At 40.6% G+C, this 15,888-nt stretch overlaps 1 long non-coding RNA gene across 1 annotated transcript; it reads right to left on the bottom strand.

The window, feature by feature from the left end:
• Positions 1-9,412: 9,412 nt before the first annotated feature.
• LOC307034157 lies at positions 9,413-15,253 on the bottom strand. The gene is made up of 2 exons (XR_013806800.1): positions 12,275-15,253; positions 9,413-12,159 (listed from the first exon to the last, which is right to left on the bottom strand). It is a non-coding gene; the product is annotated as an uncharacterized lncRNA (long non-coding RNA).
• Positions 15,254-15,888: the final 635 nt, after the last annotated feature.

A 15,888-nucleotide genomic window follows, 5' to 3' on the forward strand; every position in this document is an offset into this window, starting at 1 on the left:
ATGGTATGAATAAAACATGTTCATAGATACACTATTGGTATTTAACAGAACTTGATTTGCTCTGAACTCAGTCCGGAAGAGAAATTCGACTCACCCTAGCATTGGTATTGACTTAAACTTGACTGGACCTGTTCTTAGACTTGACTTGCAATTGATTAAGTTGGTCGCTTGCTAAATCATTGCATACTGCTGTTCCTACCATTTCTGATTTTGCAAAAACTCAATTTCGTGAAAGGAACTTAGAATTATATCATCAAATGGATAATCTTTGACTTTGTTTTGTACAATACATTGGATAAAAGATATCATGTGTGTGACAGGAGAGGTCAAGATGTTACAGATGTTGATTCTCATGTTTTTGACTGATCGAGTAGTTATCTAATGTTCTCAAGAAATAGAACAATCTACCATAATGACATAAGACAACTTACAAGACAGATGGCCGATTCTAGGACATGGTCGGAAACAAAAAACCCTGGTAGCTTCTTTGGTACTTTTTGAGCTCCACATCATCTTCCATAACAACAAAATGTTTCAGCTTTCTGCAGTAATTACCTGGGGAGAGGCTTCAGACTCGCTTTCACTCATCCGGAATTGATTTCCTCCTTCGCAGAAAGAAATGTTACCCAAGCCTTCAGAAACACCTGCTGGTAAATTGGGCTAATGAAGACTGACTCACTTCTAACAGACACACTGTATACAGACTTAAAGACACTCACTACGGCCCCACATCCCATAATGCAACACTGTAGTAGACGGGTTAACACTAGCACTCTCTCCATTCAAAGGGGATTTCTAATCTTGTTAACATGTAGTTTTCTTGTCCTTAAATACAACGCAACCCCCATTTTTTCAAATGTAATTTCCAGTACATCATTTCCATAAATGTAGCCAATGTGGCCGTTTGGCTGTGTGGCACAAACATTTTTCCATATATTCGTGCATACGCTCACAATCTTCTGTTGTTGAACTCAAATCCTTTCTTCTTGTTCATGGCATGTTTAGAAATTTGAGGCAGAGGGTGAGCCGACTGAGCCTTTTAATGCCTGGCTTTTACCCGGCTTTCATTGTGGCTTCACATGCTGAGGAAGAGCGTCCTGATTTAAAGAGAGTTGACAATAATTCTCCTCCACACAACATGATATAAGCCCACCAGGAGCCGGGCAGCCGTAGCTCAACTGCTGTTTTAATGGCCAAAAACAGAAACAGCAAAGAAAGACATCCATCCTTAACGGCTGATATCTGACATGCTGCCCAGGATCCTTCACATGCCTCTCCCTTCTTGTTTCGAAGGTGCCAAGAGAAAATATGGATATCTTAAAAGAAAAGATGAAAAAAGACAAGAAACGGAGACTCTCCAAAACATGGCATTTCAGGTCTGAGAGAAAATAGATTGCAGATGTCTCTGCCAAAACCTGAGGAGGAAATGTTTACAACCTGCACCTTGTACACCAAATTGGTGCCAGCAGCACAGACTGATATCTTGCTGGTATTACATCCAAGAGGAAAAGCAGCAGTTGGACATAAGTTGACAAGTTCTCCATAAATGGGCATTGAGCAATCGGCCTTTCAAAAACAAAGTCTGCAATCAGAGTCTCACATCAAGACGTAGGTTTGGAAAATATGTCTTATTCACTTTCCTGCCAAGTTACAGGAGAAGAGCTATGCCAGCTAGCTGTTGGTTAGCATAGCTTAGAATAGCTTAGCATAAAGACTGGAAACAAGGGTAAACAGCTAGCCTGGCTTTGTCTAAAGGTAACAGACTATACCTTCAAGTTTCTATAAAAGCTCACTAATTACCATGTTATGTGTCGTTTGTTTAATTTGAACAAATCACACTTTTAGACAAAACCAGGCTTGTTGTTTCTACCTGTTTCCAGTCTTCATGCTTTTTATAATACCTACGGCCAAAGTGAATCCAGAAGGTCCAGGTTGTGTGGGTAGTAAAATACCTCGTTAAAAATCTAATTACCTTTTGTACGGCACTAATACCTAATGATACAGCTTTGGAAAGAGTTGTGTGGATTGTGTATTGTGTGGCTCGCTTCAAATGTCTAAATTAAGGATTTCAATTATCCAAATAGGTAGATTTGTTCAATATTTTTATCATAAAACATTTCCCATGTGTCCGAGAACTTTGAAGACATCACAACTTAATTTACTAACCATGAAACAGAAAAGATCAGACGCTGTCATCAGGGGGAAATGCTACAGTACACTAGTAAGACTGTAGTTTCTTCTGTATATATATTACATTACATTTAGCTGATGCTTTTATCCAAAGCAACTTACAATAAGTGCATTCGACCAAGAAGATACAAACAAACTACAAGAAAAAAGAATCATATAAAGTTTCATAGAGCCAAAACAATTTCAAGTGCTACTCAACTGGCTTTAGATAAGCCAGTCCTTTGTTAGTATATAAGTGCTTTGTTAGTAATTCTATCGCTCGAAGTGGAGTCGAAAGAGATGAGTTTTCAGTCTGCGCCGGAAGATGTGTAAGCTTTCTGCTGTCCTGATTTCAATGGGGAGCTCATTCCACCATTTTGGAGCCAGGATAGCAAACCCACGTGTTTTTGCTGATGGGAACTTGGGTCCTCCTCGCAGTGCGGGTGCAGCGAGCTGTTTGGCTGATGCAGAGCGGAGTGCACGTGCTGGGGTGTACGGCTTAACCATGTCCTGGATGTAGGAAGGGTCAGATCCATTCGCAGCATGGTACGTAAGTACCAGTGTCTTGAAGTGGATTCGAGCAGTTACTGGAAGCCAGTGAAGGGAGCGGAGGAGCGGTGTGGTGTCATATGGACAGCAAACCCCAGGAAACATGCTTCAATTTTTCCAAAATTAATGATGAAATAATAATACCAGAAGTCAGTGGAACAGAGGTCAGTCCGGACACATTGTCAGCGCTTTGGCTCGCTATGGACATCAAAGTGATCCATCTTCTCATCTAACTCCTGGCAAATAACTGTATTTCCCAAAATGTCCAAGTATTGCTTCATTACATTTTCGCAGAGTATTTAAAAAACTGGTATAAATACATAAAGGACCAGCCTCGTTCTGAAGAGGTTCTTGTTTTCCAGATGTGTGTGTCTTTGGGTGTAAAAAAACATTTGGTCTCTGCCTTCACGGATGAGATCATACAAAGTTGATAGCTGAAACTCAAATGAAGTTTACAGCTTAAACTTCCATCCATCTGGTCCGCAGGTCATCCTGGAAATTTCTTTCAGAGCATTAATCAAAATTTAGCAAAGGAACACTGGCGATATTGACAAAGTAATAACAATGAGAAACGGCCATCATAATATCAGTCAAAATGCTGGCCAGCGTAAACACTTCATAGAGCAGAAAGTATATTTCTTAACATAAAACACATCTGTGATCCAGGCCGTTGGTATTAGACTTCATGTGACAGTAAAGAGAGGTTTTTTCAATCGGCCGATGATGGAAGGACCTTGTCGCTTTGCTTCACCTGTGCACGGCTGAGGACTCATTGCTTCCTACACACACACACAAACACACACACACACACACACACCCACACACACACACACACACACACACACACACACACACACACACACACACAGTGACCGCTCAGTCACCCCATTGGCTGTAAAATAAGATGCCTCCACATGCCAACCAGGGGTCGATGACGTGTCAACATCTTGCCACTGTCAAGCAATGAAAACACACACACAGCTACACACATGTTGATATTACTGCATTAGGGAGGGCATTTATTGTCTACATTCATTCCCTAACCACAATCCGCTTTCCTTCCAGCTCTGCATGCTTGACCGCAACTTTTACCTTAAACTAAACCCAAGTCCAAAACCCATAAACGCTTCTTAAATAAGTGAAAACCGGCCAAATTGACCTCACTGATGAATGGAAACTCACACTGCCTCTCGGTTGGATAGCGAAACAAGGAAACACCCACTCAGATAGTGCTACGACGTTCATCAATCATACTCTGCCTGCGGAGAGCCTGTTGAATCCACACAAAAGGACGGCTGTGAGAGCCAGGAAGCAATGGATTGGTTAGCATATTCATGGTGACACAGTGAGCGTATGCTGGAGGAAGAGGGCCTTAGAGAAGCTCAAGGTTGTCAAACCCTTTTTACTTTCTCAAAGGACACTCGAGTTGTTCTGCCCTGCTTGTTAAGACGATCTTACCTTTTCATGTGCTTTCATTTAATCAATAAATCTCATGTCAAACAGCTCAGACCATCAGGCCCAGTGCATGTTTCTCACGCTAGTGTTCAAAGCCCCTCTCGTGTTACCCAAAGACTCTTGTTTTTCATGTCTCAGTTTTCTGCCTGGTCACAATTCTACCATATTTCTCTCTGTGTACACTTTTTTTGTTCTCATCATCACAACTTGTTTCCAGATTTGCGCAACAACATCGTCATAAAATATAAGACGGTAATTTTTTCTCACGTTAGTTTTCACATCACACTTGCCAGAGTTTTTCCCAAAGACGCTTGTTTTTCATTGCTCTCTCCTGCTTTCCTGCCAGGCCACAACTCAGCCATATTTCGTCTTATTTATGACTCATTTTTCACTTATTTTCTTATCATTAACACCAACCCATTTCTGGCACTGAACAGCATTTGTTTCCAGACGGATTTGCACCTCGACATCCTCATCAAATAAAAGATGGGGAGAGAAGGGTTAGGTTTTGAGTTATGGTTGGGGTTTGTGCTTCATGGTTATAATGTGTATGCACTGGCCTATTGATCTGTGGATGGGTGTTGTAATGTGTGGTTTGTGTGGTGTATGAATGCTTAGGTGTTGTTAGTTGTCATTTAATCCCCTCGGGGTGGTAGTGCCCAGTTTCTGTATCCACAGGTTCTCCGCCCTCTTCCTTTGCCCAATACTCCAGACCTGAGATGATGATGCTGATAGCGGGATGGGACTGAAAGTGATGGACCAGTGGTGTTGTGAGACGATCCTCTCTGATGTTATACAGGTGTTGTTTGAATCGGGTGAGGATGGAATGGCCGGTTTCTCCAACATAGTGTTTATGGCAGGTGGTGCAGGTAATGATGTAGACAACGTTGGTGGCATCCAGGGAAAAGGAGCTGAGGGTGGGGAAGCCAGTATGGCTATACTGGTTGTGTATGAATTTTCTGGGGGGGTAGTGTTGGCTGTGGGGTGCGTGTGGTGCGACTATGTGTGTGGAACATTTAGAGCGTATCAGTATGTTGTGAAGGCTATTGTTTTTTCTATGTGCTAGACTAATTCTCTGGTGGGTGGAGTGTGGGTGTTGTGATTGTAATGCTCGGAAGTTGCATTTGAGGGTGTGATGTAGCCTGGAGGTAGTGTGTGAAAAGGTAGAAACCAGGGGGATTAGTCTGGGGGGGTCCGTCGAGTGGGGGTCCGGGTCAGAAGGGTGTGTGTGAGGGCGGATGTGGGGTTCCGGGAGGTCCAAGGTCCCAGTGGGGGAATGGGAAGGGTCAGGGCAGGGTTAGGGTTAGTAAGTAAGTACAACTTTATTTATATAGCACCCTTCTTAACACGGATGTACAAAGTGCTTTACAGACAGTACACAATACAAAATACGTAAACGGCATAAAACACAGCAAGTAAAAGATAGGATAAAACACCAATGTAAGTTAGGGTTAGAGTACTCAGAGAAAGAAGTATTCAAGCACATTTCAGACATGCTGGAATATTATATTATTATATTACATGTCATTTGTTAGACGCTTTAATCCAAAGCGACTTACATACATTCAGTACTGTGGACAATCCCCACAGGAGCACTTCGGGGTGAAGTGTCCCAGGGAAACAACGACATGCTCGAACTAGCTACCCCCTGATTCGAAGTCCAGCACTCTACCCACTTAGCCACAGCCGCCCCTGTGTGGAATGATATGTGAATCAGATTCAAGATCAATCTCTTCCTGTTCTGCCTTTCTCATAAACACACGCTAACAATCACTGAGCCAACAAGAGGAAGATACAAAATAAAGTAGATGAACATGCATTCTGTGCCACATTAAGTAATCGTGTAAGTTTGAACATTGCGTGCCGCTTTTCCTGATCTCGTGTCACATCTTGTTTTGAAAGATCCACATTCTGACCACAGAGACAACACAACTGGTGACTGCCATTGCACACTTGCATGATAGTGATTAACTTGTCAATAGTCTTTATTCGCAATCCAAGAAATGTAGCAGAGGGACAAAGAAAACAAGTTCCAGTACCAAGTCATGCAACAACAAAAATATGTTTTATTCATGCATGAATGAATGTTTTATCATATTCAATATGTTTCTTTTTGCATGACATTTGTGTTACTGTAACTTGTGACACTAACCCTAACTGCCACCTTGCTAGGTAAAATATCTAATTTATTATAAAACAAACACATCTAATATGTGCTGTGTTTGCTTTATTACTGGAGAACCTGAGCTCCTTCTTCAAGACATTGTCAGGTTTACATTTTCACTATTAATTGTGTTTATGGAGAGAATTCCTCTACATGTGATGTCAATGTTTCTTAAGGGGAAATAATAGCTTATTGTTTACATGCAGCTTTGTGCCGTTAGCTTGTTAGCGGCACGCAGCGTGGGCGTTCACATCTAAAACCCCAAACAAGACCCTCTCAAAATCCCGACACCTAACCCTTGTGTGTGTTGACTCACGCCACTGTTAAACATTTACATACCCATCCAAACAGTGTCAGAGGGAAAACCGCATCATCCCGCTCTGTTTCACATTAGCATGCGGCCGAGGAGCTGGCCTTTTACTCAGAGAGGGAGAAAAGTCCCAAAACATCCATAGTAATCAATCTGATGAACCCAAACAGCACCATACACAGAAGAGACCGGAGTAAACAGCTTTCAACTCAGCTGGATTAAAGTCTCATCTTCACGAGGGGCGGATAGGACGTGACTTCTTGTTTCACTAACATTTCGTGTTTCAGTTTAAGCTCCGACCGCAAAAAGAAGTATGTGCCGAACATCCCAGAGCTTGTTTTGCGAGACAGAGGGATTTTTCTCTAAGTGGACTCTTATAAATGTTTAATGAACGCTATTCTAGTCACAATAATTTAGCTTTTTCCAAACCCATGTGGTGTTATTTATAATCCGTATAACCTACACATACAGAGCAAGTGCACAGACAAAAGTCACACGTGGAAATACAAGTCTCCCGGTCTGCATTTTAACAAGTCTCGTGTTTTTTTTTAATGGCCATATCCTGGTGTTAAATATCTGTAATGTGTTTTGTCTGGCTGTGACGACGGCTGGACATAAACATGCTATTCTTACTGTACCTGTTACTGTTCTATTAATAATGACTATAATGTCTGAGTCTCGCTCTGCATGGAAGCGTGAAGCATTATTTATTGTGTGAAAACGTGACTTGTTCCCAGCTGCCACACGTTGTTAATCTCTGGCTACACCTCTGCCATTCACAGCACATTTCGGTCATACTCTTTTCTCTTTCAGCGCTTGGCAGTCAGAGGGCCGGCTGCCACTGGCGTCCCTCAGGGTCGTTGGCGCCGTCGCAAATTTGGGGCCGCACCTTTCTGACAAGAAAGGTAACGCTGATCCTGCAGTGCGTCTTTCTGAGAGCAGCATCACCTCGCTGCTGGTACCCAGAGGTGGGAAGTAGTGGAGTCCAAATACTTCGCTACTGTACTTAAGTTCATTTTTGTGGTATCAGTACTTTACTCCACTACTCATTTTTCTGACAACTTTTTACTTTACATTTTTTACAATACCTGTACTTTCTACTTCTTACATGTTGAACACAAATACCTGTACTTTCTACTTCTTACATGTTGAACCCAAATACCTGTACTTTCTACTTCTTACATGTTGAACCCAAATACCTGTACTTTCTACTTCTTACATGTTGAACCCAAATACCTGTACTTTCTACTTCTTACATGTTGAACACAAATACCTGTACTTTCTACTTCTTACATGTTGAACACAAATACCTGTACTTTCTACTTCTCACATGTTGAACACAAATACCTGTACTTTCTACTTCTTACATGTTGAACCCAAATACCTGTACTTTCTACTTCTTACATGTTGAACACAAATACCTGTACTTTCTACTTCTTACATGTTGAACACAAATACCTGTACTTTCTACTTCTTACATGTTGAACACAAATACCTGTACTTTCTACTTCTTACATGTTGAACTCAAATACCTGTACTTTCTACTTCTTACATGTTGAACACAAATACCTGTACTTTCTACTTCTTACATTTCCCAAACAGGCTGGTTCCTTTAGTTTGAATGTGTGTTTGGTGGCGTGATCATTATTATTTAGAGTCATTGCGTGCCTATTGATTTGAACACGATCCGTGTATCCATCATTTCCTGGTCTTCTCTAAAGAAGAGGGACCAATGAAAACGTTGTCATGTTGCCGTTGTTCAGCATGGAAACATTCATTAGCTAACAATGACATTATTGTTCTATTAATATAAAGGGAGGTCAGGTACTCTTTAAAACAGCTGCTAGTTATGGTTACTTTTAACTGAAGTACATGTCAAAGCCCATACTTCTTTACTTTTACTTGAGTAAAGAAGGTTAGTCAGTACTTCTACTTTTACCAGAGTTTTTTTAAACACGAGTATCTGTACTTCTACTTCAGTAAAGGATGTGTGTACTTTTGCCACCTCTGATGGTACCACTGCACCCTCAACCTCCATGCCAGACTTGGATGTTACACAACTTTCAAATGCATGCACATATTACTTTCTAGTGGTGCTCCTTCAGGGGCGAGGGCACATAGACCACCTGGAGCGGCACTTTATATGGTTGGGTAACAAACTCAGACCTGAACTGACCTGTCATGACTGGCAATTTGAAAGTTGAGACCCTAACTCAGCCCAAGATATTCCATTACTTGATAAAATAAAGCAATTATTGCCTGGAAATTCGTATGACACAGTTCAAGTATTGTTCCAATTTAAATAATATTGTAACACTTACACAACTTGTTTGAGTCATACATTTCCTATACAGTCACATTTTCTAACTCTAAATATCACCATGTTTGTTGGTTGATCCACAAATATTTCCCCACCCTTTATAGGCCACAGTTTGTTCCCTAAGATGCAAAAGATTTACATAAATGATGCATGGTCGCAGCTATTGCAATTTGCATATAAGGCACCCTTCCACTATTCAACTTAAGTAGAAATACTACTACAACTTTTTCTAGTGGCTAGGAGTTTTAGGGGTAACATTTTTGGGGCAAATCTTAAATCTGTTGGTTTCCTTACAATCAAGCAACTTAGTGTCTTTGCTTCTATCCTTTGTTGACCTCTTGATTTTTTTTTTTTAGCTTGTTAGAAATTTGACCCTTTAAGACCTGTTCCACCATCTCTACATCCACATGTGCCCCCTGGCATCGTGTTTAAATGAACAAACAAAGACTGTTTACCTGTTTAATGCAAAGTCAGCTTCATGGTAAGCACCCTCTGATCCTGATACCTAGGATTCATTTAGGTGTTCACCCTCATTATCACACAGGGAGAGGAAATGAGATTCAGTGTTTTGGTTGATGACTAAAATGCTGAGCTAATCCCCAGGCTGGGAACTGTTTACGTTTAGAGTGAGTGGAAACTATTTGTGTTTACACCAACTTTTTAAAAGAATTTAGTTTTACGAATAATCTTAATGTTTTCCCCCGTCATCATGACATTGATTGTCCCTTGTGTACGGTCCAATGCATGTACCTTTAACATATAAGACTTGCACACCTGAGACCAGAATTAGCATCCTGTCTTGCATGTTGTTGTAAGTTTAGGCTAATAAAACTTTTAATTGAGGTTAGGAAAAAGGTTGTGGTTTTAAAAAGTAAATTCCTTTTGGGTTTGGAAGTTGTTGTTGACTTCTTAGTAGTTAAAACCGGGTTAAGCAGTTTTATATTCACCATGAAGAAACAATTCCAAGGTTACATTTCAGCATATTTGTATGTCGGTTGTCTGGGAGAAATCTAGGCTGGACTGCTATTCTTAGATCTGTTTAAGATTTAATAAAAGGCATCAACACCGCTACTCTCTGTCCTGGTAGCATAACTTTCAAACCGCACCAATCTTTGTAAAAATAATCATGCAAACGAGTTTGATATGACCATGCACAGTTGCAAAATACACATTAAAAGGGAAGGCAAAAGATACAAAACAACATAGTTAGACATTTACCTTTGTACGCTCTTAACAGAATAGCAAACAATTCCAGGATAACATTCAAGAACAAATTGGACATTGAAAACACACAACACAATACACCCTCCTCATAAAACATAACATACAAGATTTTATTATATATATTTAAGCAATAGCTCACAACAGGCCGTGGTATATGCTCATTATATCACAGCTAAGGGGCGTGGTTCGGCCCGACGCGAAGCGGAGGCAGTTTGCTTTTCAGCCCAACGGTATACTGTTTTTCGCAGACGCGGATGGATACTGACTTGTTGTGAAAAGTAACTTACAATTCTACCTGTGGTATACGCTCAGTATATCAGGGCTAAGAACCAATCAGATTGCTTGATTTGACTTGTCCGTTTTATAAATATATTATATATATATATATATATATATATATATAACCTGTCCCTATCATTTGTGTCCATAAGTTCTGTTGCTTTTACCTCTTAGAATATGTAACTAACTGTATGGTGTCCTTGGGTGTCATGAAAGGCATCTTAAATAAAATGTATTATTATTTTATTTCAAGAACCCTAGTCTTAATCATAATGTAACTGGATGGCTCCTGGCTTATGGTGCTAAATCCACCCAAAAATACATTTGAAAAACTCAACAGCAATGGCCCTTCCAGAAATAATGACCCTGCGTCTTAAGATATTCAACTGAACTTGTTGTGACCAGTTTCATATAGGAACTATTTTCTCTCTACCTAACAACAACCACCACCCACTGTGCAAGAATATAGCTAAACCTACTGCTAACTAACCGTGCTAATGTCACACCTTAGACAGAGAGCACATCATGGAGTTTAACATTTCCAGTTGTTGAACGCACCAGCCTCTCTTCCACGAGAAGATGTAATCTTACAGTTTTAAAAAAAATGCATGAAACTGCTCACAACAAGATCTGTGGATTATCTTGAGTAACTGGTTCAAGATGTTTTTCATGGGTCATGATTTCTTGCTGTTGAGTTCTCTAAATGTGTTTTAGGAGCTTCTTGCACCACAAGCCAATTGCCATCCATTTGCATTATAATCAAGAAAAGGCAGACATCTTTGCTGACAATATTTCCAACACTCACACCAAAACAATGTAGATTGATGAATAGCACAGCAGGTAAGAAGGCGAACTGTCCATTTATTACCTGATAATGGTCTATAGCTGCTTAATGCATTCAGTATTGAGTCCAACACGGCACTTCCTCAAGGCAAACTGTATTAACTCTCAGTTGGATGCAGTTAATACATAGTTAATGATGACATAACCGATGCTTCAAATGTATTTCCCAACAATAGCTTCTTGTATTCTGGCTTTTACAGCATTTGGGTATCATATGGTTCACATGTGATGAATCCTCTGAGGCGTCAGCGTTAGTATGAGCCAATATCAGCTCACATACGCTTTGGATTCTGGCTGACAGGCGATAAGTGAGGAGATCTGATCATCAGGGTTGAGATGTTCCAGATTCTCAGTGGGGGAATAATTAGAGCTTCATTTTGGTCTAAACAACACGTTTGTTGTTTCCTCTGCACACCAGCTGCTGCTTCCCCTGCGAGGATTCGTTGGAAAAACAACAAAAATGAAGAACATTCTCAGGTGCTTTTCACGCTTGTTAGTGGTGTTAATTACTAGGTCTGAATAATGGACCATTACAGGGAAATGTGACTTTAGGAACGTTAGCCACATGTGTCACAACAAAGGAGGAGAGGAGGGTTTTATTCAGTCATATGTCATGAAGCAGATTCCTTTTAAGACAGGTGAACAATGGAGGAAGAAAATCGTTGAATATGGTTTGTTTTTCCAAGGTTTTTATGACAAAAACTGGGAAGTTTTCCACAAAGGTTACCACACACACAAACATCCAGTGGTTCTCTTCTGGTCTGCTGAAGTTGGGAAGAGAAAAGAGACGAGTCCCGGCTTCTGTCCTCAAGGAGGTTTTTGGTGTTCGTTGATAGGACTCCCTGCCTGAGGACAGAAAATAAACTGTAAGTGAAGATGACCAAAGACAACAAGAAGCGAAATCAGAGAGAGGAATGTCTTTAGGAAAAATGTCCCGGTAAGAAATGGCAGGTCAAAATACCTCTGAGGTTAAAATTGACTTCTTTCTTCATTTTTTCTTTATACTAAAAGGCTGTTGAAAAAAGCACAGGCAAGCTTGACAAAAAAAGTTTAATTTAAAAATAGAAATGTGTAATCTTGATTTCAGCTGACCAAATATCCAGTGGCTTTTTTAATTGAAACGTGTTTATTGGCAAGTACTTCCCAGCATGCATAGGGTGAACATTCCCAAAAGATCTAAACTTTTCTAATTTGAAATAATTACATGATATCAGACAAACATGAGGAAGTTCAACACTTCCTGCTCCCTTATTGGGAAAAGCTCAAAGCTTAAAGGTCACCTATCATGCTATTTTTAGGCAGTAGCATAGGTCTCAGATATATACATACCAAACAGATCACCCATTCTAGCCATGCCTCATATCCCTTTATTCCACTTCCTGTTTCAAAATTGCTGATTTGGGGTATAAAGCTTTAAAAAAAAAAGTTGATACAAAAAAAGGAGGGGGCTGAGCTCATGTGGGACCCGGCAGCTACTGTCTAAACTAAATGCTGCGGTGATGAAACGCCATATCATGGATTATCAAGGATTATTTCTGAAACAGTATGGAGCTCAAAGGCTTTCTCTCTTGCCGGTTATACCACAAGGTGAGTTCCTTTTTATTTCCTGCTTCTTCACACACATGCTCTCCAGTACAGGTTAGCTCTGAGTGTTAGCGATGCTAATGTAAACACCGACCATATTACGTCCAAAACAGTCGGGAATTGTTTCTGATATCAACGTTTCTGATAGGGCCATGGGTCCACATTTCAGATATTACGTCATATCGGACGCAAATCTGGATCAGCTCCGTTAAAGCCCCGTTTTTAGAGATTTGGGTACAGAGGAAAAGAGAGAAGGTTTTATTTTCTGAGGCTGCGTGAGTTCCCTGACACACCGGGGACACATCTTTATAAAAGACATCAAAAAGTGCATTTTGCATGATAGGTCCCCTTTAAACTAAATAAATTAAGTGAAATCAAATAACTCAACATTCTTTAAGAATTGTTTTATTAGGTTTGTTGCTTTGAAATGTCAAGTTTACTTAACCTATTTCTCTTTACACTCTAATGTTTAGCAACTACCAGCGATACCCACGTCTACAAAATATAAATCTATAGTGACCATAAATCATGTGGAAGCTGGTAATACGTTTGATCGCGGTTGTTTCCTCCAAGTCTCCGGCAGTCCCCGCTCCTCCAGCTACATTTCCCTTCCTCTCAGCTCTGCATTTAAAAAAAAAAAAAGCACCAATCTGCATCATCTGTACTCAATCACAATAATTACCCAGAGAAATGCAGCGCAGAGCCTGTGAGAGGTGAGGGGAAAGAAGCACAGAGGCTATTGGCACTGGCCTCCCTCCAGTCGTTATTAGTCATCTCTTTGCTGCTCTGGAAGAGGAAGGTTTGGGAGGCGGCCATTTTCAGACAGACAGACAGAGAGACAGAGAGAGAGAGAGAGAGAGAGAGACAGAGAGACAGAGAGAGAGACAGAGAGAGAGACAACTGATGTGCCCAGAAAGTATCAGCGATGTCTCAAAGCTTTGGCACAACCACAGCTCCTCTGAGGACTGGCACACGAGAATCCGCTCTATGTTCTTTCCTGTCAGGCTTCCTCTCATCCACACATTTAAAAAAAAAAAACGTAAGCTTGTTGTCATTCTGGAGATGTGGGAGCTTATAAAAATCCCCAAAAAGCGGACAGCGAACACCTTTTTGGGATCTTCAAAATAAAAGAGTCCTGTCAGGATTTGTGAAGGAGCTCTTTGTGGGGTTTCTGGGGCTTTGAATAACTTTTGATTGCAGAGATATTTTGCAATCAAAAGTTCCCTCAAAGCCCTTTTGACCTTTTTAATGCAGACGGACAGGAGAAATAAAGGACTGATTTGACTCCAGTGCCCATGGAGCATCAGCTTCATGAATGTCTTACTCCACGGGGGACTGGCAGTAGCTCAGAGGAATGTCTGTGTTTTCAAATCCTGATTTCACCCCTGAGATTTGCACTTTTAAAGACTGAAAGGTAAAGAGATGTTTGCCATTCAAGTCAAAAGGGCAGCTACTGTGCATCTTATCCATTGAAGATGTATTAACAAACATCTCTCAAAGCTTCTCTTTTTAAATGAGAAGCATCTCATGAATCAAGATAATATTTATCCTGCACATTCATTTATTCGTCCACTTAAATGGGGTCTTGTTTTTGTAGTTTTTGCAATACTTTCAGCTACAATAACATCTCACTCACCAACATAAGGTCTAAGAAACAAGGATCAGGGGGTTTCAATACGCAGAAAGTGTACCTATTGTCTCAGTGATTGTGTCATTGTCTTACTATTTGGCCAAACCAAACAGAGAACATCTGGGTTGTGGATAATCTGTCATCGCACAGGAAATATCTAAATGTTTGTTTTTTTGGTTTGTTGTTTTTTGCAGATGTTACCGCACTCGCAGTATCAGCCAGGAACATGGTGAGTTCAATATTATTATTACTTATTGAACGAATTGACATAAAAACTACAAAATCAAGACCCTAGTAGTGGCAAAAATCCCTATTTGTAGATTACATGACATTACATTAGACGCTTTTATCCAAAGCGACTTGCATACTCAATACTGTGGGCAATCCCCACAGGAGCCATTTGGGGTGAAGTGTCTCAGGGACAGAACGACATGCTGACAGCAGTGGGGTTTGAACCTGTGAACCCCTGATCCAAACACCAACGCACAACCCACTGAACCACATGCCTCGCTAAGTAGATTTTCTGGAATGACAAATCAGTTCTATTCGTTTGGCTCCAGTTTTTTTTGCTCCAATATACTTTGAAATGTGTGTTTCAAGCTCAAAAACACACTGATCTCCATAGTGCGTAGGTAAAAACCTTCTGCAAGAAAAGATCTAATGTTTTGTGGGTGAAATGCAAAGAAGCTGCTCATTTTGGAAATGTAAGTGACAATCGGTTCATAGTTAAACTGTAGATTTGAAAGGAAGAAATGCTTTTTTAAAATCGTATTGTACCCAGGTCATTTTTGAGAGTAATGATTAAAATAATGAGACTTGGATTATATTCCCCTTCGCGGTGATATACGCCCGATCATTCTCCCTCCTCGTACGTTCACGCTGCCGAACAATGTACTCATCGTATTTCTTTGTTCAAATGCACAGACGACAGACTAAATAAAGACACTGATGAGCCTTCGGTGCCCATGAGGGTTCAGAGTTCTCTTCAAAAAGTCCTGGCACCAGAACAAACCCACTGAGGACTGGCAGCTGTGCCCAATATTAGTATTATTGAGTTTCTGGATTTCTTACATTTCACCCTCCAGATCTTGTCACTGATCCAAAGAAAACTCTGAACTCTGAAGATACTGGTCCCTCAAAAATCTAATAGAAGTGCAGCCAAATGGTAAAGTACGAGTGAATAGACCCAAAGTTGGTTTAAAGCAAAGGCCGTATGATGGTCGTCCTCTTTTAGAAGTTATAGCCGCTTTAAAGTCTTAATGTCGGGCTGAATGGATGGGCGTAATAACAAACGACTGACAGATTGTCTCTGTGTTGGGATCGTCTTAAAGGGAACGTTCTGCGGTCATCCTGTGATTGCA

Source organism: Notothenia rossii (genome assembly GCF_949606895.1).
Source record: "Notothenia rossii genome assembly, chromosome: 3".
Taxonomy (NCBI): Eukaryota; Metazoa; Chordata; class Actinopteri; order Perciformes; family Nototheniidae; genus Notothenia; species Notothenia rossii.